Source organism: Loxodonta africana, chromosome 3 (assembly GCF_030014295.1).
Source record: "Loxodonta africana isolate mLoxAfr1 chromosome 3, mLoxAfr1.hap2, whole genome shotgun sequence".
NCBI classification, from domain to species: Eukaryota; Metazoa; Chordata; class Mammalia; order Proboscidea; family Elephantidae; genus Loxodonta; species Loxodonta africana.
The window spans coordinates 179239778-179264788 of record NC_087344.1 but is presented as its reverse complement, the minus strand read 5'-3'; the positions used below and the strand labels follow the sequence as shown (position 1 = coordinate 179264788).

The 25011-nt window shown below is 41.9% G+C and overlaps 1 pseudogene; it reads left to right on the top strand.

Annotated features, from left to right (window-relative positions):
* Window positions 1–1072: 1072 nt before the first annotated feature.
* On the top strand, window positions 1073–24157 carry LOC135230552 (uncharacterized; annotated as a pseudogene).
* The last annotated feature ends 854 nt before the right edge of the window (window positions 24158–25011 follow it).

Sequence of the window (25011 nt, the reverse complement as noted above, 5' to 3'; positions counted from 1 at the left end):
TAGGCTGCATGTATGTCCAGATATAGGCTGCTGAAGAGTTACTCAGGATGCAGTGTGGCAAATGGATTGGAGTGGGCTAGGCTGGCTGTAGGAAGGGCTACTTCATATCTGGTTGTGTTAAAGGAGGTAATAGCTAATGGATAAAATAGTGCAGTAATAAATGCACAGTTTCCTTTCCCCAAATTATTTCTCCAGGGATAATCAAGGAAAGAAATGCACTTCCCTATTTGACCTTGTCAAAGGATCAATATATTAATGTTTCAACCACCAAAATTTCTCTAAAATAGTTTAATATCAAAACATGTTAAATTAGGAAATTGAATTCTCCTAAACAATTCAACATTCATTACATACTTTAAATAAAATGTCCATATAATAGAACGAGCCTTTGGCTGAAGAATTGTTATATCCTTGGCACTGGATTTCAGTAAGGATGTTGACTGACTACAGATCATATTGAAGATGGGACTGGAATGGTGAGGGGTCAGAATTGGAGAAACTGAGAATTTTAAGACTGGACAAAAAAATAGAAACACCATATATTGGGATGACATCCAACTTCAAATATTTGAAAGACTTCAGAGAGAGGAGTGTTGACAGGAGTGTTTTGTGACAAGAATGTTGACAGGAGTGTTTTGTGACACTCCTGGAGCTGAATAGGGAACAATTGTGCAGCGTGCACTCATCATCATCGCTATGAGTCGAAATTGACTCAACAGGAGTGGGTTTGGTTTGGTTTTGGTGCAGAGTGCAGGACGTCAGATATTGGCCATAATACAGGTACCTGACCACGAGAGTTATCTAATGATGTAATTGGTGATTGTGAGTGAGCTTCCTTCACAAGATATAAGAAAATGCATGATATGAAAAGATTCTTGCATCATTAGCCACTTTCAATGCTTCCAACTCTAAGATCTATTTTTGTTTGACAATTCCTTCACCAAACAGGTTTGTTTGTTTAAGATATTTTACTACTTATCTCAATAGAAATTATCCTAAAGACTTATCGAGTATTCTAAATTGCTGAGGAGTTTTGGGTAATAAGATTGGTGGGACATTGGATAGACTGGAGATGGTAGAATCAGGGAAAGTAGTTAAAGGAGATTGCATGAATGCAGGCATCAGTGATGAGAGTCTGATAAAAGTGTTACCAGGAAAACTAAGTGGTAATGGGTATATGAAAAACATTAAAAAACAAACAAACCTGATTAAGAATGAAGATGTTTGGACGGAAGGAGAGAGAAGAGCCCCTATAGCTTGTGGAGCAGACCCTAAGGGCCATGTCTCCTTCACTTGAGCTGATGTGAGCCTATTTGGTTTCCTTAGTTAGCCTACTTTGTGAGAATATATATTCATTTCATGGTAGAAATATAAATATGTTTGATTATGGAGTATTGCCCCAGACACCACTGGAGAGATGTGTAAAATAAGAATTGTGTATTGTATTACCTCCCTAACAAACTGCAGGTTCTCATGCTGAAACACTACTGGCCCCTAAGATCCTAATAAGAGATTTAGACCTCTACTACATTATTTACAGTTGCAAGTACCCCTTGTGTAAAAATAAACAGATATATGTATGTATATATCAGTTAATGGATGGAGAAATGATAAATTAAAAAATATATACAGATAATAAGTTAAAAATGTTCCAGGGCCCTGAAAAATTCACATAATCTCATTCTTTGTCCTTAGTTGCCCAGGTTTCTATTTTCATAGTTCACAGAAGCCTTGAGGCCCTACTTTTTCTTCCCCTTTTACCCTTTTGTCCGTACCTGTGGGTAGAGATCTCTACTTGTGGGTAGAGGTCAACAACTTTCTCTCCTATCCCCTTTGGCCTCTCTACAACCTTCTTTTTAGGCCAGAGAATTAAGGATAACACTAATTGAAGAACAGATGTGGCCTCATCTGCCAACCAAAAGCCTCCTAGTCTCAAGTGGGTTATTTTCAGCCCAGGAAAACTCCTGCCTGGGTACCTGGCATCTCAGTATTCCCAGGCACAAACAGGAATGGTGACATCTTCTGGGTCACTGAGATCAGCGTGGTGTCACTGACAGGCAGGGCTCAGCAGTTGGCTAGTTGCGGTGGCAAAGCCAGGCTTGGCCCTTCATCAAACATCTGGAAATCAGTGGCCACTTTTCCAAGGTAGAGAAGAAAAATGGGATGGGGGTCCTCAGTTTGTGTGTAGGTCAGCAAGTAGTGTGGTTGGAAGAGAAAATGGGGCCCCGTCAGGATTATCTCAGAGCTCAGTCTGGCTCTTAGAATGTCAGAACCTGTTGCATTTTCACTGGGGATTTAAGCCCTATTTTATCCCACTCACCTTATGGTGCTCGACTCTTATTATTGAAAAAGAAAAATAACAAAAACATACCTCCCAATTGACAAATGTTTACAAACCTGTAAAATGCCCTCAGCCGAGTTGGGTACCAGACTTAACATTTGCTGAGTGCCTCCTGTGTGCGGTGCCCACCTCAATATCCATTCCTGTACAGTATCGTTCCCAGGCTGCACCTATGTCTCAAGGGAAGTTTCCTATGATCAGTAGCCGGAGGAAGAGTTAACTTGGGCCTGGTTTACAGATGGTCATGTGTGATATTCAGGCACCACCTCAAAGTGGACAGCTGCAACACTACAGCCCCTTTCTGGGACAGCCTTGAGGACAATGATGAAGGGAAATCCTCCCAGTGGGCAGAACTTTGAGCAGTGTACCTGGTTGTTATTATTGCTAGAAATAAGAAATGGCCAGATGTGCCACTGTGTACCGACTCATGGGCTATGGCCAATGGATTAGCTGGATTGTCAGGGATTTGGAAAGTACATGATTGGAAATTTGTGACAAGGGAGTCTGGGGAAGAGGTATGTGGATAGGTTTCTCTGAGTGGGCAAAAAACTTGAAGGTATTTGCATCCCATGGAAAAGCTCACCAAACAGAGACCTCACACCAGCAGAGGGGGGTTTTAATAATCAAGTGGATAGGATGGCTTGTTCTGTGGCTACCAGTCAGCATTTTCCCCCAGTCACTCCTGTCATTGCCCAGAGGACTCAAAAACAAAGAGGCCATGACGATGGGGATGAAAATTATGCATGGGCTCAGCAATATAGACTTCCAATCACTAAGGCCGACCTGGCTGTAGTCACTACTGAGTGCCCAATCTTCCAGCAGCAGAGACCAATACTAAGTCCCAGATACAGCAACATTCCCCAGCGTGATCAGTCAGCCACCTGGTGAAAGGTTGATTACACCTCTTTCATGGTGGAAGGCTGTGTTTCTTTCTTACTGAAATAAACACTTACACTGGTTATGAATTTCCCTTCCCTGAACAGAAAGCTTCTGCCACAACTGCCAGCTGTGGATTTACAAAATATGTTATTGGCAGTGATGGTATGCCACACAGCATTGCATCTGATGAAGGAACTCACTTCATGGCAAATGAAGTGTGCAAAATGCCCATGTGCTATTCAGCATCCTGTCCTTGCAGCTGACCCAAAGTGAGGTGAAGAGCTCAAAGGAGCCATTGAACACTGCTCCATCCATTTCTGGGACTGTCTTTGGGAAGATTGAGTTGTGGCATTTGGACGTAGAAATTTATTTATGCCGAGAACACCCACAGCCTTCTCCCGGGAACATTTCTAAGCACTTTCTGTGCCTTAACAGCTTTCACCCTCATAACAATCCCACAGGATGTATTTCGAGTCCTGTCATCATCACTGGAGTCCCTGGGTGGTACTGTGGAAGAAAGGCCTGGTGGTCTACTTTTAAAAAATCAGCCATTGAAAACTCTATGGAGCAGTTCTACTCTGACTCACATGGGACTGCCATGAGTTGAAACAGACTCCGTGGCAACTCGTTTTTTTTTTTTAATCATCATCACCACTTCACAGATGAAAACTTCCAGACTCAGAGAGGATTAGTGACTTCACAGAGGGTCTGGATTCAGAGCCCTTGCCTTCCACCACCACGCTCAGATTTCGCTCCTGTTTGCTGCCCCTCTCCTCGTAAGCCTCTCTTCTTTACATCTTCTTCATATACTGACAACTTATTTCTTGCTGCCTCCTGTCTTAGTTATCTAGTGCTGTTATAACGGAAACGCCACAAGTGGATGGCTTTACCAAACAGAAATTTATTCTCTCACAGTCTCAGAGGCTAGAAGTACAAACTCAGGCACCAGCTCCCAGGGAAGGCTTTCTCTCTCTGAGGGCTCTGGGGAAAGTTCTTTGTCATCTATCTTCCCCTGGCCTAGAAGCTTTTCAGCGCAGGGACCCCAGGATCCAAAAGATGCGCTCCACTCCTGATGCCTCTTTCTTGGTGATCTGAGGTCCCCCATCCTCTCTGCTTGATTCTCTCTTTTATATCTCAAAAGAGATTGATTCAAGATGCAACTTAATGTGTGGATTGAGTCCTGCCTCATCAACATAACTATAACCCTGCCTCATTAACATCATAGAGGTTAGGGTTTACAACACACAGGACAATCACATCAGATGACAAAATGGTGGACAACCACACAATACTGTGACTCATGGCCTAGCCAAGTTGATACACATTTTGGGGGGATACGATTCAATCCATAACACCTCCCAAACCATTTTCTCTCATCCATAATGTGTTTGGCGTCTGTTGATGATTTAGGAAGATAAACGTTTGGAAATGTGTCCAGATTACTTGAGAAAATCTCAGACTTTTCTCATTTGATGCTTTATATGAGTCCCTGGATAAGGACAAAGGATGATTGGTCCTTCTTTTAATCTCTTCTGTTTCACAAAGACCTACATAAGGGTGGATAACTGAACATGCACCCCAAGATTTCTTCCTCTCACCATACCCTAGTTTCCCAGGGAACAAGGCCAGTTCATGGAAAAACAATTTGACTACATTTGAGGCAGACAGTAGAGCAATACTTCTGTTTGAATTGTGTCTCCCAAAAATGTGTGTTGTAAATCCTAACCCTTATATATGTGGGGAAACCCTGGTGGTGTAGTGGTTAAGTGATACGGCTGCTAACCAAAGGGTCAGCAGTTTGAATCCACCAGGCACTCCTTGGAAACTCTATGGGGCAATTCTACTCTGTCCTATAGGGTCGCTATGATTGGAATTGACTCAACTTGATGGCACTGGGTTTGGTTTCTGGTTTGGTACATCTGTGGTTATACCATTTGGGAATGGGTTTTCTTCGTAATGTTAATGACACATGACTAGTGCTGGGTGTGTCTTAAGTTAATCTGTTTGATTTAGAGATAAAAAAGAAATTAACCAAGCAAGCTGAAAGAGCAGAGATGGAGGGAAGAGAGATGCCAAGCCACATGCAAATTGCACAGGAGCAGAAACTCAAACAGACAAGGACCTTCCTCCAGAGCTGACAGAAGTAGAAAGCCTTCTCCTAGAGCTGGCACCGTGAATTCAAACTTCTAGTCTCCTAAACTATGAGAAAATAGATTTCTGTTAAAGCCACCGATTTATGGTATTTCTATTATAGCAGCACTAGATAACCAAGAAAACTACTCTATCCAATTTAAAGCTTTTTTTCTTTAATTCTCTGACTCATTTACCTTTGTCTAAGAATCATATTTTTACTCTCTTATTTATGATTGCTTGGTGCGGATTTGTACTACTCTTAATATTTAACCTTCTATCTAATATACTACTATAACTGGAACTTACTTTTATACCCAGTCTGAAAAGACTTAGATCCATAATTATCCTCTTCAATTCAGGACACATTATCATAGGTGTTTTGAGAAATGCCCTTTCCTACTACTATCTTTCATTATTTCCTTTGTTTATTACAATCCCATTTCCCTTCTCCACCTCTAAGGCACATGCTCTAAGGGGTTTACTCTATGTTCTTCACCCCATTTTCTCTTCGTATATGTAAATAAGTTTATGTCTATGGAAACAGAAAACTATATGGAGACCCTTATGCCAAGCCTGGAGAACATGGCCGATGCCTGGTTTCACAGGGCAAAAGTTTAAGATAATTCATAACCTAAACTTCAGAGGTCATAAGTAGCTTGTTTCTTTAGATTTATGTATAGCCAACATACTGTATCATTAGGGCCTACATTCCAGACAAACAGGCACCTAGGCACCAGGAAACTTTTGTTCAGCAGGCACTCATCCTAGGAGACCTGTGTTTGTCTTAGCAAAACTGATATTTCCAAAGAAGAAAGAATTTCGAGAGACATTTTGATGAATGTCTGAAAGGCTAATCAAAACTGTCTTAAATGAGGTGGGGTGAAGATGGCAGAGAAGTCAAACATTTCCCGCGGTCTGTCTTACAACAAAGACCCCCCAAAGCAAGCGAATTGACTATATATGACAATCTAGGAGCCCAGAACATCAAACGCAAACTTGAAGAATCAGACTGAACAGCAGGGGTGGGGTGTGGGGGGAGAGAGATGGTTCCGAAGCAGCAAGGAGTTGCCACACTTGACCCAGTGGGAATTGGCACCCTGCAGGCTGGGATCAGCTGGCACCAGCATTGAGGCAAGCGGTATCATTTGAGACACGTTTTCCAAATCAGGAAAGACTAAGCGGCAGAGAATCTCCTCATGCCTCCAGAATCAGTGCAAAGTGGCGCTCAGTCGGCAAAAGGTAAGTAAATGCATCTAACCTACCACACGGATCAAAAAACACCTCTTTGGGGAAGACCTCTCTCCCACTTACATGCCGCCTTCCTGCTCTGCACTGGGTCCTGGGCTGGCTTCAGAGATTGCCACTTCCCATGGGCCGGAAGCAGGACCTGTCACACACCTTGAATCATTCTCTCAGCCTTGGAGAGGGAACAAATTAAAAAACTAGGAAAAAATAATCTGTCAATTCCCCTAAGCTGGGAACTTAGGGCAGAAACAGCCCCTTTGCCTCGGCACAGGCCTAAGAGGTCCACAGACTTTGAATGCCTTTCACTTCTACAGAGACCTGTGTGGGCCCTTTCAACACTGTAGGCCGTCATTATCACAGTACAACACGGTATATACCTGAAGACTAACTTCAACTGTTTCAGCTATGTGGTGGAGAGGCAGATTCATGACATTTGACACCTGTCTGCCTATACAGCAGGGTGATCACCTACTCACATCAAGGGCCTGAGGACTAGAGGCTCCACCCATGCCACCTAGCCACTCATGACAGGGGTCCAAGAATAAGTAGTGCCTCCCAGTCCTTACAGCCAACAACATTGGGTGCCCATTGTCTGGCTGCAAAACCCACCCACCTAGGCACTCTAGGGAACAGGGACATGCTTTCTTCACAGACACTCAGGGGCACTTGTCAGCCCCCTGCCTTGCTCAGCGAGTGACCCCCTACTGCAGCCAGATACCTGTGCCTACACTAATCATCCTTCTTTGTCTAGGACTATAGGTGAGAGTCTGCACCACACACTTGGTGACCGACTACCTGGACACCTAAGCTGAATCCATACAGAAAAGTAAATGGACTGCTGGGCTCACATACATAGTAACAACTCTAACCACCTGGTAACAGGACCTTAGAGCTTTAAAGGTGCCAATAATCAAACTAGCTAACACAAGCAGCCTATTTGGGCATATCAAAACAAAACAAGAAGCTAGGACACAATAAGCAAACAGAAAATAAATAAATACAATAACTTATTGATGGCTTGGAGACAACAGTCAATATCAAATCACATAAAGAGGCAGACCTTGATGGCTTCAGCAAGCTCCCAAAACAAAGAATCCAGAAATCTTCTGGATGAAGAAAACTTCCTGGAATTCCCGGAGGTAGAACATAAATGATTAATATACAGAAATCTTCAATAAATCAGGAAGGAGATGAGGCTAAATTCAGAACAAGCCAAGGAACACACAGAGGAACGTGAAAAGATTAGAAAAGAGCATAATAACAAATTTAACAGACTGCAAGAATCCATAGAGAGAAAGCAAACAGAAATCCAGAAGATTAACTATAAATTTTCAGAATTAGGCAATTCAAGACAAGGTCATAGGAGCAGAAATGAGGCAATGGAAGTCAGAATTAGTGAGACTGAAGATAAAACACTTAAAATCAACATATTTCAGAAAAAATCAGATAAAATAATTAAAAAAAAATGAAGAAATCCTAAGAATTATGTGGGACTCTATCAAGAGGAAAAACCTATGAGTGATTGTAGTACCAGAATAGGGGAAGAGGGAATAACAGAAATAACAGACAAAATTTTTTACTGTTTGTTGGCAGAAAACTTCCCCGATACTGTGAAAAATGAGAAGATATTTATTCAAGATGCTCATCGAAGCCCACAGAAGGTAGATCCCAAAATAAAGTCACCAAGACATATTATAATCAAACTTGCCAAAACCAAAGATAAAGAGAGAATTTTAAGAGTAGCTATGGATAAATGAAAAGCCATCTACAAAGGAGAGTCAATAAGACTAAGCTTGGACTACTCAATATAAACCATACAGGCAAGAAGGCAATGGGATGACATATACAAACCCTTGAAGGAAAAAAATTGCCAACCAAGAATTATATATCCAGCAAAACTGTCCCTTATATATGATGGAGAAAGTAGGACATTTCCAGATAAGCAGAAGTTTGGAGAATTTGCAAAACCCAAACAAAAATTAGAAGAAATACTAAAGGGAGTCCTCTGGTTAGAAAATCAATTACATCAGATAACAATCCAAGACTAGAACACAGGACAGAGCAAACAGATATCAACCCAGATAGGGAAATAACAAAAATAAATCAAAGCTAAAACACTGAAAATTGGGAAACAGAAATGTCATTATGTAAAACGTGACAACATTAAAACAAAAAAGAGGAACTAAAAAATATAGTAATAGATCTTTCATATGGAAATGAAGTCAAGGCAATATAAAGAAAAAAAAAAGATTGGCTGAAACTTAAAAAAACTGGGTAAATATTAAGGTAACCACAAAGGAAATGAACAACACTACACATCTAAAAAGCAAGAAAAACATGAACACTTAGCAAATACAAATTCAGCAACAATGAAAAATATGAAAAGAAAATACATAAAGAAAAATGACTCAGTACAGAAAATTAAGTGTAACAAAGAAACAGTCAACAACACACACAAAAAAACATCAAAATGACAGCACTACACTCATATTTATCAATAATTGCGCTGAATGTAAATGGTCTAAATGCACTAGCAAAGAGACAGTGGCAGAGGAGATTAAAAAAAAAATCCATCTATATGCTGCCTACAAGAGACACACCTTAGACTTAAAGACACAAACAAACTAAAACTCAAAGGATGAAAAAAATATATATCAACCAAACAACAATCAAAACAGAGCAGAAGTGGCAATATTAATGTCTGACAATTTTAATTCTTGACAAAATCCACCGCAAAGGATAAGGAAGGACACTATATAATGATTAAAGGGTTGATACACCAGGAGGACATAACCATATTAAATATTTACATACGCAATGACAGGGGTCCAAAATACATAAAACAAACTCTAACAGAATTGAAAAGAGAGACAGACAGTTCCACAATAATAGTAGGAGACTTCAACATATCTCTTTGGGTGACGGGCAGAACATCCAGAAAGAAGCTCAATAAAGACATAGAAGATCTAAATGCCACAGTCAATCAACTTGATCTCATAGACGTACACAGAACACTCCACCCAAAAGCAGCCAAGTATACTTTCTTTTCCAACACACGTGGAACATTCTCCAGAATAAAGCTAGCCTTAACAGAATCCAAAACATCGAAATACTACAAAGCATCTTTTCTGACCATAAAGCCATAAAGGTATAAATCAATAACAGAAAAAGCAAGGAAAATAAAATCAAACACATGGAAACTGAACAACACCTTGCTAAAAAACTACTGAGTTGTAGAAGAAATTAAGGACGGAATGAATCACAGAATCAAACGAGAATGAAAGCACATCCTACCAGAACTTTTTGGACAGAGCAAAAGTTGTGCTCACAGGTCAATTTATAGTAATAAATGCATACATCCAAAAAGAAGGAAGGGCCAAAATCGAAGCATTAACCCTACAATTCGAAAAAATAGAGAGTAGCAAAGGAAGCCCTCAGGCACTATAATAATAAAGCAAATAATAAAAATTAGAGTAGAATTAAATGAAATAGAGACTAAAAAACAATTGAAAGCGTTAACAAGACGAAAAGCTCATTCTTTGAAAAGATCAACAAACTTGATAAGCCAAACTGACAAAAGAAAAACAGTAGAGGAAGCAAATAACTTAAATAAGAAATGAGGTGGGTGATATCACAACAGATCCAATGGAAATTAAAAGAATCTTAACAGAATACTATGAAAAATTGTACTCTAACAAATCTGAAAACCTAGAGGAAATGCACAAATTTGTAGAAACACACTACTTACGTGAACTAACACAAACAGGTAGAAAGACTAAATAAACCTGTAACAAAAGAAGAGATTGAAAAGGTAATTTAGAAACTCCTAATGAAAAAAAAAAGCCCTTCCCTTGAGGGCTTCACTGGAGAATTCTACCAAAACTTCAGAGAACAGTTAACATCACTACTACTAAAGGTATTTCAGAGCATAGAAAAGGATGGAATACTCCCAAACTCATTCCATGAAGCCAGCATAACTCAGATACCAAAACCAGGTAAAGACACCACAAAAAAATAAAATTACAGACCAATATCCCTCATGACCTTGTACGCAAAAATCCTCAATAAAATTCTAGGCAATGGAATTCAACAACATATCAAAAAAATAATTCACCATGACGAAGCGGGATTCATACCACGTATGCAGGGATGGTTCAACATTAGAAAAACAATCAGTGTAATCCATCACATAAATAAAACAAAAGACAAGAACTGCATGATCTTATCAATTGATGCAGAAAAGCATTTGACAAAGTCTAACACCCATTCATGACAAAAACTCTTAGCAAATAGGAATAGAAGGGAAATTCCTCAACAAAATAAAGGGCATTTATACAAAGCCAACAGCCAACATCATCCTAAATGGAGAGAGTCTGAAAGCATTCTCTTTGAGAATGGGAACCAGACAAAGATGCCCTTTATCACCACTCTTATTCACCATTGTGCTGGAGGTCCTAGCCAGAGCAGTTAGGCTAGAAAAAGAAATAAAAGGCATCCAAATTGGTAAAGAAGCAAAAGTATCTCTATTTGCAGATGAAATAATCTTATACACAAAAAACCCTGAAGAATCCACAAGAAAACTACTGGAACTAATAGAAGAGTTCAGCAAAGTATCAGAATACAAGATAAACATACAAAAATCAGTTGGATTCCTCTACACCACAAAAAGAACGTCTAAGAGGAAATCACCAAATCAATACCATTTACAGTAGGCCCCAAGAAGATAAAATACTTAAATCTAGCCAGAGATGTAAAAGATCTATACAAAGGAAACTACAAGACACTTGTCAGGGATTGAATTATATCCCCCCAAAAATGTGTGTATCAGCTTGGTTAGGCCATAAATTCCCAGTATTGTGTGGTTGTCCTTCATTTTGCGATTGTAAATTTATGTTGAGGGGATTAGTGTGGGATTGTAACACTACCTTTACTGAGGTCACCTCCCTGATCCAAGTAAAGGGAGTTTCCCTGGGGTGTGGTCTGCACCACCTTTTATCTCTTAAGAGATGAAAAGGAAGGGGAAGCAAGCAGAGAGAGGGAGACCACATACCACCAAGAAAGCAGCACTGGGAGCAGAGTGCGTCCTTTGGACCTAGGGTCCCTGCGCATGACAACCTCTTCGACCATGGGAAGATTGAGGACAAGGTTCCAGAGCCAACAGAGACAGAAAGCCTTCCTCTGGAGCTGACGCCTTGAATTAGGACTTTTAGCCTACTTTATTGTGAAGAAAAAAATTTCTCTTTGTTAAAACCATCCACTTGTGGTATTTCTGTTATGGCAACACTAGGTGACTAAGACAGAATTTGGTACTGAGAGAATGAGGTCCTGCTCTAACAGATACCTAAAATGTGGAAGTGGTTTTGAAAGTGTGAATGGATAGAGTTGCAAGAGCGGCAGAGGACCAGTGCAGCAGAGAACCTGCAGATGCAGAGAATCAGCAGAAGCAGAGAACCAACAGCAGCAGAACCAGGAGACCAGCGAGAGACAGCACTGGAGCCAACTCATGGAGTGAGAGAGCTGCATGCCTGTGCATAGTAGGCTTCCTGGCAGAGCGGGGTGCCTCTAGGCACTTATCGAGGGAGCTACCCCAAAAAAAAAAACCCAGTGCCATCAAGCGATTCCGACTCATAGTGACCCAATAGAACAGAGTAGAACTGCCCCATAGAGTTTCCAAGGAGAACCTGGTGGATTCGAACTGCCCACCCTTTGGTTAGCAGCCGTAGCACTTAACCACAACTCCAGATGGAGCTACAGAGCTTTGGAACACTTGCCCCAGCAAGGCAGATGCGGGTCTGGACCCGAAAGGCCAAAAAACCAGGAAGCAGAAGCTGAAGGGACAAAGAACACAAGAAGCCTAGTTGCCTCAGTCTCAAAAAGTGTGGCCATGACCTCAGGGGTTTCAAAGGGTGGAGCCATGGCCTCTGGTCTTTCTAAGGGTGGAGTTGCCACTCAGATAGAAGAGGAGAATAGCGCACCTAAAGCTGAGGGAGCAGAGTTGCTGACCCAGTGGGTCTGAAGGCGGAGCTGAAGCCCAAGGCTGAGGGGCCTCCACTCAGAATTCTGAGAGTGTGGCCAATACCTAGAGGCTAGAGGGTAGGATTATTGCATAAATTGTCTCAGAGAACAGAGGATTATTTTCAAACTTTGAGAGCTAATGTAATGTGTCCTGCTGACTTGCTTGGTGCTTATTATGTCTTCTTTCCCTTCGGTTTCTCCCATTTGTAATGGAAATGTCTGGCTTATGCCTGTTCTGCCATTATATTTTGGAAGCAGATAACTTGTATTCTAGATTTCATAGATGAAGAAGAATTTTTGGAATTCGGACTTGGAGTTAAGACTTTTGCTATGATATGACAGGGTGAATATGTTTTACATGTTACGAGGATGTGATTTTGGGGGGGTCAAATGCTAGAATGTCATGGATTGAATTATGTCCCCCCAAAAATGTGTGTATCAACTTGATTAGGCTGTGATTTCCAGTATTGTGTGGTTGTCCTCCATTTTGTGATTGTAATTTTATATTAAGAGGATTAGGGTGGGATTGTAACACCACCCTTACTCAGGTCACCTTCCTGATCCAATGTAAAGGGAGTTTCCCTGGGATGTGGCCTGCACCACCTTTTATCTCTCATGAGATAAAAGGCAAAGGAAGTGAGCAGAGAGTTGGGGACCTCATGCCACCAAGAAAGCAGCACCAAGAGCATGGTGTATTCTCTGGACCTGAGGTCCCTGTGCCTGAGAAGCTTCTCAACACGGGGAAGATTGAGGACAAGGACCTTCCCCAGAACCAACAGAGAGAGAAAGCCTTCCTCTGGAGCCAACACCCTAAATTTGGACTTGTAACCTACTAGACTGTGAGAAAATACATTTCTGTTTGTTAAAGCCATCCACTTGTGGTATTTCTCTTTTAATGCAACACTAGATGACTAAGACAACACTACAGCAAGAAACCAAAAGAGAGACCTACATAGGTAGAAAAACATGGATAGGAACACTCAACGTTGTGAAAATGTCTGTTCTACCCAAAGTGACCTAAAGATACAATGCAAGCCCGATCCAAATTCCAATGGCATCTTTTAATGAGATGGAGAAAAAAATCACCAACTTCGTATGGAAACAGAAGAGGCCCTGGATAAGTAAAGCATAACTGAAGAAGAAGAACAAAATGGGAGGCCTCACACTACCTGATTTGAGAACCTATTATTCCACCACAGTAGCCAAAACAGCCTGGAACTGGCACAACAACAGATACATAGACCAATGGAACAGAATTGAGAATCCAAAAGTTAATTAATCCACCTATGAGCAGCTGATATTTGACAAAGGCCCAAAGTCCATTAATTGGGGAGAAGACAGTCTCTTTAGCAAATCGCGCTGGTATAACTGGATATTTGCCTGCAAAAAAAAATGAAACAAGACCCATACCTCACACCATGCACAAAAACTAACTCAAAATGGATCAAAGACCTAAATATAAAATCTAAAACGATAAAGGTCATGGAAGAAAAAATAGGGACAATGGTAGGAGCCCTAATACATGAAACAAACAGAATACAAAACATTCCTGACAATGCACAAACGCCAGAAGAGAAACTAGATAACTGGGAGCTCCTAAGAATCAAAAACTTATGCTTTTCCAAAGACTTCACCAAAAGAGTAAAAAGACAACCTACAAACTGGGAAAAAATTCTTGGCTACAACAAATCCGATAAAGGTTTAATCTCTAAAATCTACAAGATACTGCAAAACCTGAACAACAAGAAGACAACCTAATTAAAAAATGTGCAAGGATATTAACAGGCCCTTCATCAAGAAGTGAGATATGGTTATGACCAGTAGCCATTAGAGAAATGCAAAATCAAAAGTACAATGAGATACCATCTCACCCCATCAAGGCTAGCATTAATCCAAAAAACACGAAATAATAAATATTGCAGAGATAGGAATACTTTTACACTGTTGGTGAGAATGTGGTACAACCACTTTGAAAACTGATTTGGTGCTTCCTTAAAAAGCTAAAAATAGAGGTACCATACAATCCAGCAATCCCACTCCTTGCAATATATCCTAGAGAAATAAGAGCCCTCACATGATCAAATATATGCATACCCATGTACATTGCTGCCCTGTTCACAATAGCAAAACGATGGAAATAACCTAGGTGCCCATCAACAGATGAATGGATAAACCAATTATGGTATATTCACACAATGGAATACTATGCAACGATAAAGAACAATGATGAATCTGCAAAACACCTCATAACATGGATGAATCTGGAAGACATTATGGTTTGTGAAATTCGTCAGTCGCAAAAGGACAAATGTTGTATGAGACGACTATTGCAAGAAGTCAAGAAAAGGTTTAAACACAGAAGAAAATATTCTTTGATGGTTAAGAGGGTTGGGAGGGAGGCAGAAGGGTATTCACTAACTAGATATTAGACAAGAGATATTTTAGGTCAAGGGAAAGACAACACACAATACAGGGGAAGTCAGCCCAACTTGTCTAAACTAAAAACTAAGAAGTTTCCTGAATACAGCCAACACTTTGAGGGACAGAGTAGCAGGGACGGGGGTCTGGGGACCATAGTTTCAGGAGACATCTAGGTCAAGTGGCATAACAAAATTTATTAAGAAAATGTCCTGCATCCCACTTTGATGAGTTGCATCTGGGGTCTTAAGAGTTAGCAAGCAGCCATCTAAGATGCATCAATTGGTCCCAACCCACCTGGAGCAAAGGAGAATGAAGAACACCAAGGACATAAGGAAAATATGAGCCCAAGAGACAGAAAGGGCCATATAAACCAAAGACTCCATCAGCCTGAGATCAGAAGAACTAGATGGTGCCTAGCTACCACCAATGACTGTACTGACAGAGAACAAAAAAGAGAGTCCTTGATAGAGGGGGAGAAAAGTCGGGTGCAGAACTCAAATTCTAGTAAAAAGACCAGACTTGATGGTCTGACTGAGACGGGAGGGACTCCAGAAGACATGGTCCCAGACTTCCTGTTAGCCCAAACCTAAAAACATTCCCGAAGTCAACTCTTCAGACAAAGATTATATTTTTATTTTATTTTATTTATTTAATTGAACTTCAGACAAAAGTTTACAAAACAAACTAGTTTCTCATCAAACAGTTAGTACACACATTGTTGTATGACATTGGTTAACAACCCCACAATATATCAACACTCTCCCATCTCAATACTAGGTTCCCTATTACCAGCTTTCCTCTTCCCTCCTTCCTTCCAGTCCCAGCCTCAGGGCTGGTTCCCTCTTTAGTCTTGTTTTGTTCCTTGGGCCTGTTCAATCTTTGGCTGAAGGGTGAAACTTGGGAGTGACCTCATTATTGAGCTGAAAGTGTGTCTGGGGGCCTTACTCTCAGTCTCTGTCAGACCAGCAAGTCTGGTCTTTCTTTTTGGGTTAGAATTTTGTTCTACATTTTTCTCCAGCTCTGTCTAGTACCCTCCCTGTCAGAGCAGTCAGTGGTGGTAGCCGGGCACCATCTAGTTGTACCGGACTCAGTCTGGTGGAGGTTGTGGTAGATGTGATCTATTAGTCCTTTGGACTAATCTTTCCTGTGTGTCTTAGTTTTCTTCATTCTTCCTTGCTCTGAAAGGGGAGAGACCAGTGGAATATCCTAGATGGCTGCTTACAGCATATATATTCTATAATCATACATTGGAAGACTTAATATTGTTAAAATGTCAATATTACCAAAAGCAATCTACAGATTCAACACAATTCTGATCAAAATTCCAACAATCTTCTTTACAGGAATAGAAAAACGAATCCTCAACTTTATATAGATTGCCAGAGGCCCTGAATAGCTAAAACAATGTTGAAAGAGAAGAACAAAGTAGGAGGACTCGCACTTCCTGATTTTAAAACATAATACACAGCTACAGCAATCAAAACAGACTGGCACTGGTATAATAACAGATAAACCATTTTTATACCATGACATCTAAAATTCCTGTCCTACCCACAGCAAGCTTGTTGACTACCATTTCCCTTGCCTCACAGAAATCTTCTCTATATGGTAAAAACATTCATAATAGTTATCTTCTCTGCTCTTTGTCAGTTACAGGGCCCATATTTCCCTCCATCTTCCCCTTCCTAGTCTTCTTTCTCCTTCTTTCATTCCTTCTTTGCAGCTGACCAATCCAGAAAAACTTGAAACAGAATGAGAGGGATCCAAAGAGACACAGGTTGTGGGCTGGAAACCTAATGCAATCTATGTATGTTCTTGGTTAAGTAACTTAAATATTATGTGCCTCAACATTTAAAGAAACTACTTTATATTGTTATTGCCAGATATGTTTAGATTTAGTGACTACTCAATCAATAATGTCATAATTTGGAAAATCATCAAATCATTGTCATTGTCTGCATTATCAATTGACAACCACTGTCCTGATTTTTTCACATTAGTTTTGCTTTTTCTAGGGCTTCATGTAAATGGAACCATACCATATGTACTTCTTTCTGCCCAAACTGTTTCTCTCTGCATAATATCTGTGATTTTTATCCATGATGTTGAATATATCAAAAGTTCACCCCTTGTTTATTACTGAGCACTATTCCATCGCATGAATATTCCACAGTTTCTTTACTACTCAATGGATAATGGACCTTTAGGTTGTTTCCAGTGTTGACTATTGTGAATAATGTTACTGTGAACATTGTTTCCATGAATAGTTTTGTGGAAATACGTTTTCATTTGTTACTTGACATTTTCTTTTTCTTTAAAAATTATCCAAGTAAAGAATTGCTGGCACAAAGGAAAGGTATGTGATTAAATTCATAAAAACTGCCAAACCTCTTTTTCAAAGTAGTTTTACTGCTTTACCTTGCCATCAACAATGTGTGAGGGTTGTGGTTTGTGATGGTTAAGATTGTGTGTCAACTAGCTGGGCCATGATTCTCAGTGTTTTGGTAGTTGTATAATGTGATCACTTCCCTGTTGAAATCTGATATGTGATCACTCCCATAATGGAATCTGCTGAGTGGTACTGGTGGGGGTGGGGCCTGTGGCGGCTCACCACCCCCTCAGCCTTCATCTCTCCACTTTCCATGGCCTAATTCCTTCCTGCTCGCCTTGCAAAAGTTGTTGGCTTGTTCTGGATCCAGTGGCTATCTCTTGTCTGACCTCTGGTTCTTGAGACTTGAGCTAGCAGCTTACCTGTCCATCTTGGTATTCGTCGATCTTCATGGCCTGCAAGCAACGGTCCTGCTCCCCAACCTACCAATCTTGCATTCACCATCCGTTGCAGCTATGTGCCTCAGGAGAAACCTTGAGGTCTTGCCTGCTGACCTTTGGGACTACTTGACTGTCACAGCCTGTGAGCAGGAGTCCTTCTGTCCAAACTGCTCATCTTGGGTTCACCAGCTTCTGTGGTTCCTCGAATTGGGAAAGGCCTCTAGCCTGATCCAGGGACTTGGGACGTTCCAACCCCTACAATCTCGAGAGCTGTTTCCTTGATATAAATCTCTGTATATATCTTTATATGCGTTACTGGTTTTGTTTTCTAGAGAACCCATCCTAAGACATTTGGTACCGACACTGGTTCTAGAGAAACAAAATTGTAAGGATGAATTTTCTAAATCGGTTCTCAAATCTGGTTAGTCTTAAAGATGTTGATGACTCTGCTTCCAACAGTAAAGAGGGCACTGCTAATCCACGGCGTGAGGTGGCAATAAAAATACTCAAAATACCACCATCAGTAGATCAGGCATTGGTGAAAGGTGAGGCTCTGGGTAGACACATGTGTGATACATTTCTAGAGTTTTGTCAGAATGAGAAGTATAAGGAAGCTGGTTGGTGGGTCCTACTTTCGCAAGACAAAGTGGTGAAAGAAAGAGATGTGCTCAGCTTGAGAGTCAAAGCTCGAGTGCCGCATAAACGACCTCAAAGCTTCCACTTGTGCTGTGAAATAAAGACTTATTTCTTGTAGTAACAGCTTTTTTTTTTTTTAACAGCTGAAATTGCTGAAAGCCAAACCCAGACTCTTATTGTAAGAGTGGCTGAATTACAACGCCAGCTCAATTGCCAACCTAGAGAGGTGTCTAAAGTTGGCGTGAGGGCACTGATTGGGAAGAAATGGGATCCTGAAAATTGGAATGGGCACATATGGACAGGTAATCAGGAAGCTGGAGACAGGGAGCCCCTAAATTCTGTTGAAGTTGAATCACTCCTGCCAACAGAACCTCTCCCATCCGAAAAAATTACTTCATGTTTGTCTCCTACAGCACCCTGCCCAGAAAAACCATTAGCGCCCCCCCCCCCCATCTCCGATCTAATGAGATTAGTGCTAGCCCAGCTGCCTCTAAAGAGCCCTTGCTGGAGTCACTGCCTGCGGCATCTCCAAAGGTAGATGCTTTACAAAAGAATTCTGAATGTTCTCAAAACAATTCCATACTACTGATTCTGGCTTCTAGACCTATAAATAGACTTAAGTCCCAGCAAACCCTAGAAGGTTAAGTACAAACTGTGACCCAGGAGAAGGTATGCTACACTCCAAAAGAACTACTTTTCTAATATGTACAAACAGGAACCTGTGAATATGTGTGGGAATGGCTATTAAGGGTGTGGGATAACGGTGCAAGGAACATAAAGATGGATCAGTCTGAATTTATTGATATGGGTCTGCTAAAAACAGATTCTTCATTCAATGTTTCAGCTTAAGAAGTTAGGAAAGGCTCTAGTAGTTTGTTTGGCTGGGTTGCTGAAGCACGGATTACACAGTGGCCTACACTAAACCAAGTTGAAGTACCAGACCTGCCTTGGTGTACTGTAGAAGAAGGTATCCAAAGACTTCGGAAAATTGGCATGCTGGAGTGGATTTATCAGGTTAGACTCACAGTCCCACACATAGAACACCCAGAGGACACACCTTTTTCCACAACTGCGAGGAGCAAATTTGGGAAGGGAGCTCCAGCATCCTTGAAGACTGCTGTGAATGTTATTTTACGTCAGTCAGATTTGACAGTGAGAACTGCCCTAACTGAATTAAGGCACCTAGCTACAATGGGGCCGATTGGACCCCATAGTAGTAGCGGCGAAGTGGCTGCACTCAATCAGCAAAAAACAAGGTGGGCGTGGTTACCATAATGACAGTGGAGTCAAAGCAGTAATCAGAATAGTCTGACTTGTATGGACTTATGGCACTAGCCACTTAGTCATGATGTCCCTAGGAGTGAAATAGATGGGAAACCTACCAAATATTTACTTGATCTGTACAAAAGGATGAATTCTAGGTCAGGTGAACAGCAGTCTAACTCGAACCACCAGAATAGAGAGTCACAGTCTCTCAAACCGCCCTGATTTTAGCAAGTTTAAAGACCCACAACCCCGTGATTAAAGGGGAGGCCAGGTCCCCTTGGGGTAGGACTCCAATACACTGCCAAGAATTTATACTGTTAATCTCTTCCTGCCTTCCCCAAAGGGATCTACAGCCTTTACAAGAGTGACAGTTCATTCAGGAAAAGGAAATAATCAGACTTTTTGGGGATTACTGGATACTGGCTCTGAACTGACATTAATTCCAGGAGACCCAAAACGTCACTGTGACCCACCAGTCAGAGTAGGGGCATATGGAGTCCAGGTTATTAATGGAGTCTTGGCTCATGTCTGTCTCACAGTAGGTCCAGTGGTCTCCAAACCCATCCTGTAGTGATTTCCCCAGTTCCAGAATGCATATCTGGAATAGATATGCTCAGCAAGTAGCATCCATATTGGATCCCTGACAAATGGAGTAAGGGTTATTATGGTAGAAAAAGCCAAGCAAAAGCCATTAGAACTGCCCATACCTAGGAAAACAGTAAACCAAAAGCAATACTGCATTCCTGGAGGTATTGTAGAGATTACTGCCACCATTAAGAACTTGAAGGATGCAGGGGTGGTGATTCCCACTACACCCCCATTCAACTCTCCTATTTGGCCTGTGCAAAAAACAGATGGATCTTGGAGAATGACAGTAGATTATCAAAAACTTAACCAGGTGGTGACTCCAATTGTAGCTGCTGTTGCAGACATAGTTGCATTGCTTGAGCAAATTAATACATCTCCTTGTACCTGGTATGCAGCTATTGATCTGGCGAATGCCTTTTTCTCCATTCCTATTTCAAAGGACCACCAGAAGCATTTTGCCTTCAACTGGCAAGACCAGCAATACACCTTTACTTGCCTACCTCACGGCTACATCAACCTTCCAGCCCCATGTCATAATTTGGTCCCGAGGGACCTCAATTGCCTTTCTTTTCCACAAGATGTCACACAGGTCCATTACATTGATGACATTATGCTTATTGGACCTAGTAGGGAAGAAATGTCAATGACTCTGGACTTATTGGTAAAACATTTGCGTGCTAGTGGGTAGGAAATTAATCCCACAAAAATTCAGGCATCTTCCACCTCAGTGAAATTTCTTGAGATCCAGTGGTGTGGGGCATGTCAAGATATTCCTTCTAAAGTGAAGGATAAGTGATTGCATCTGGATGCTCCCACAACTAAAAAGGAGGCATAGTGCCTAGTGGCCCTCTTTGGGTTTTGGAAGCAACATATTCCTCATTTGGGTGTGCTACTCCAGCCTATTTATCAAGTAACTCAAAAACCTACTAGTTTTGAGTGGGGCCTGGAACAAGAGAAGGCTCTACAACAGGTTCAGGCTGCTGTGCAAGCCTGTCTGCCACTTGGGCCATATGATCCAGCTGAAGTGTCCATGGCGAATAGAGCTGCTGTTTGGAGTCTTTGGCAGGACCCTATTGGTGAATCACAGCATAGGCCCTTAGGATTTTGGAGCAAAATCATGCCATCCTCTGCAGATAACTACTGTTCTTTTAAGAAACAGCTTTTTACTTGTTACTGGGCCTTAGTAGAGACTGAACACTTAACCATGGGCCACCAAGGAACCATGTGGCCTGAGGTGTCCATCACTAACTGGGTGTTGTCTGATCCATAAAGTAATAAAGTTGGACATGCACAGCAGCATCCCATCATTAAATGGAAGTGGTATATACAAGATCAGTCCTGAGAAGGACCTCAAGGCAGAATTAAGTTGCATGAGGAAGTGGCCTGAATGCCCATGGTCTCCACTTCTGTCACATTACCATTGATCTCCCAGTCTGCACCTATGGCCTCATGGGGAGTTCCTTATGACCAGTTGACTGAAGAAAACTCGTGCCTGGTTTACAGATGGTTCTGCGCAATATGCAGGTACCACTCAAAAGTGGACAGCGACAGCACTATAGTCCCTTTCTGAGACCTCCCTGAAGGACAGTGGTGAAGGGAAAGCCTCCCAGTGGGCAGAACTTTGAGCAGTGCACTTGGTTGTTCCTTTTGCTTAGAAGGAAAAATGGCCAGATGTGCAATTGTATACTGATTCATGGGCTGTGGCCAATGGTTTGGCTGGATGGTCAGGGACTTGGAAGGAACATGAGGGGAAAATTGGAGACAAGAACTTATGGGGAAGAAGTATGTGGATAGACCTCTCTGAATGGGCCAAAGAACTGAAGATATTTGTGTCTCATGTGACAAAAGGTGACCTCAGCAGAGGATGATTTTAAAAATCAAGTGGATAGGTGACACTTTCTGTGGAAACCACTAATGCTCGTTCTCCCGCTACTCCCATCATTGCCCTATGGGTTGACGAAAAAAGTATCCATGGTGCCAGAGACGGAGGTTGTGCACGGGCCCAGTAACATGAACTTCCACCCACCAGGGCTACCTTGGCTACAGCCACTGCTGAGTGCCGAGTCTGCCAGCAGCAGAAACCAACACTGAGTTCTCAATATGGCACAGTCCCTTGAGGTGATCAGCCAGCAACTTGGTGGCAAGTTAATTACACTGGACCACTTCCAGCACGGAAAGGGCAGAATTTTGTCCTTACTGGAATAGACACTTACTCTGGATATGGAATTGCCTTCCCTGCATGCCATGCTTCTGCCAAAACTACCATCTGTGGACTTACAGAATGCCTTATCCATCGTCATGGTATCCCGCACAGCATTGCATCTGATCAAGGGACTCACTTCACAGCAAACGAAGTGCGGCAGTGGGCCCATGCTCATGGAATTCACTGGTATTACCATGTTTCCCATCATCCTGAAGCAGCTGCCTTGACAGAATGATGGAATGGCCCCCTAAAGACACAATTACGGCACCACCTAGGTGACAATACCTTGCAGGGTTGGAGCAATGTTCTCCAGGAGGCTGTATATGCACTAAACCAGCATCCGATATATGGTGCTGTTTCTCCCATAGCAAGGATTCATGGGTCCAGGAATCAAGGGGTGGAAATGGGAGTGGCACCACTCACTATTACCCCTAGTGAACCACTTGCAAGATTTTTGCTTCCTGCCCCCACAACCTTATGCTCTGCAGGCCTAGAGGTCTCAGTTCCAAAGGGAGGAATGCTCCCACCTAGAGCCACATCACCAATTCCACTGAACTGGAAGCTAAGAATGCCACCTGGCCACTTTGGGCTACTTATGCCTCTGGATCAACAGGCAAAAAAGGGAGTTACCATACTGGCTGGTGTGATTGATCCAGAATACCAAGAGGAAATCAGATTGATATTACATAATAGAGGTAAAGAAGAGTATGTCTGGAATGCAGGGGATCCCTTAGGGTGTCTCTTAGTACCACCATGTCCTGTGATTAAAGCCAATGGAAAACTACAGCAATCCAATTCCAACATGACTATTAATGGACCAGATCCTTCAGGAATGAAGGTTTGGGTCACCCCACCAGTCAAAGAGCCACGACCAGCTGAGGTGCTTGCTGAGGGCAAAGGGAACACAGAATGGTTGGTGGAAGAAGGTAATTCTAAATACCAGTTATGGCCACATGACCATTTGCAGAAACAAGGACTGTAATTGTTATGAGTATTTCTGCTTTGTATGTGTGCATCAGATATTTTTGTTTTCTTCACTTATAAAATAAAGATGTAAATGGGGCTAGTGCATTTTTGGTTTAAGTGTGTTAGTTGTATCATGTTAGGCACAAGTATAACTTTGTAATTGTGCTTATTCAGAGGTTATGTATGGTTTGGGGAGATGTGTACAGATACCAAGTTGACAAGGGGTGGACTATGATGGTTAAGATTGTGTATCAACTTGGCTGGGCCATGATTCTCAGTGTTTTGGCAGATGTATAATGTTGTGATCACTTCCCTGTTGAAATTTGGTATGTGATCACCCCCATGATGGAATCTGCTGAGTGATACTGGCAGGGGTGGGCCTTCTGGCAGCTCATTGCCCCCTCAGCCTTCATCTCTCTGCCTTCCACTGCCTACTTCCTTCCTGCTCACCTTGCAGAAGTTGTTGGCTTGTTCTGGATCCAGCAGCTATCTCTTGTCTGGCCTCTGGTTCCTGGGACTTAAGCTAGCAGCCTTGCCTGTCCATCTTGGGATCTCCTGATCTTCATGGCCTGCGAGCAAGAGTCCTGTTCCCCAGGCTGCCTATCTTGGGTCTGCCAGCCCCTGCGGCTACGTGACTCAGGAGAAATCTTGAGGTCTTGCCTGCTGCTGACCTTTGGGATTCCTCCACTGTCACAGCCTGTTAGTGGGAGTCCTGCTGTCCAACGTACTCATCTTGGGTTCACCAGCTTCTGTGGTTCCGTGAATTGGGAAAGGCCTCTATCTTGATCCAAGGACTTTGGACGTTCCAACCCCTACAATTGCGTGAGCTGTTTCCTTGATATAAATCTCTCCCTATATATTTATACACGTTACTAGTTTTGCTTCTCTAGAGAACCCAGCCCAAGACATTGTTGTTCCCCCTCTTCACCAAGATTGGGTGTTTCCAGTCTTTATAATTTTAGCCATTCTACTGGGAGTGGTGATATCTCAATGTGGGTTTTAAAATCCATTTCCTTGATAACTAATTATACTAAGCACTCCTTTATGTGTGTTCTTGACCATGTATTTAGCTTCCTCTCAGAAGAATCTGTTATAGTCCTTTGCCCGTTTCAAGATTTAAAGAATTTTGATTGTTGGCTTTTTGGGGGGTGTATTTTTATAGGGGTAGGGGGAAACCCTGGTGGGATAGTGGTTAAGTGCTACAGCCGCTAACCAAAGGAACGGCAGATCGAATGCACCAGGTGCTCCTTGGAAACTCTATGGGGCAGTTCTACTCTGTCCTATAGGGTCTCTATGAGTCAGAATTGACTTGACGGCACTGGGTTTGGGTATAGGGGCGGGGAGAGATGTGCGGAAGTGTACCAACTTACTTTATTTGAAGGAATGGAACAAATAAAAGAACTTAAGTGGGTGTTTTGGTAGAACTTACAGAAAATGTTACAATAAATCCAACATGTATGCACTGCCTTGGTGACCACAGAAGTCAGCCCCATGGGTATGGGGAGGCCAGTCTAAAGCTTAGCTCTCTTCATTGCTGTCTCCCAGGGTG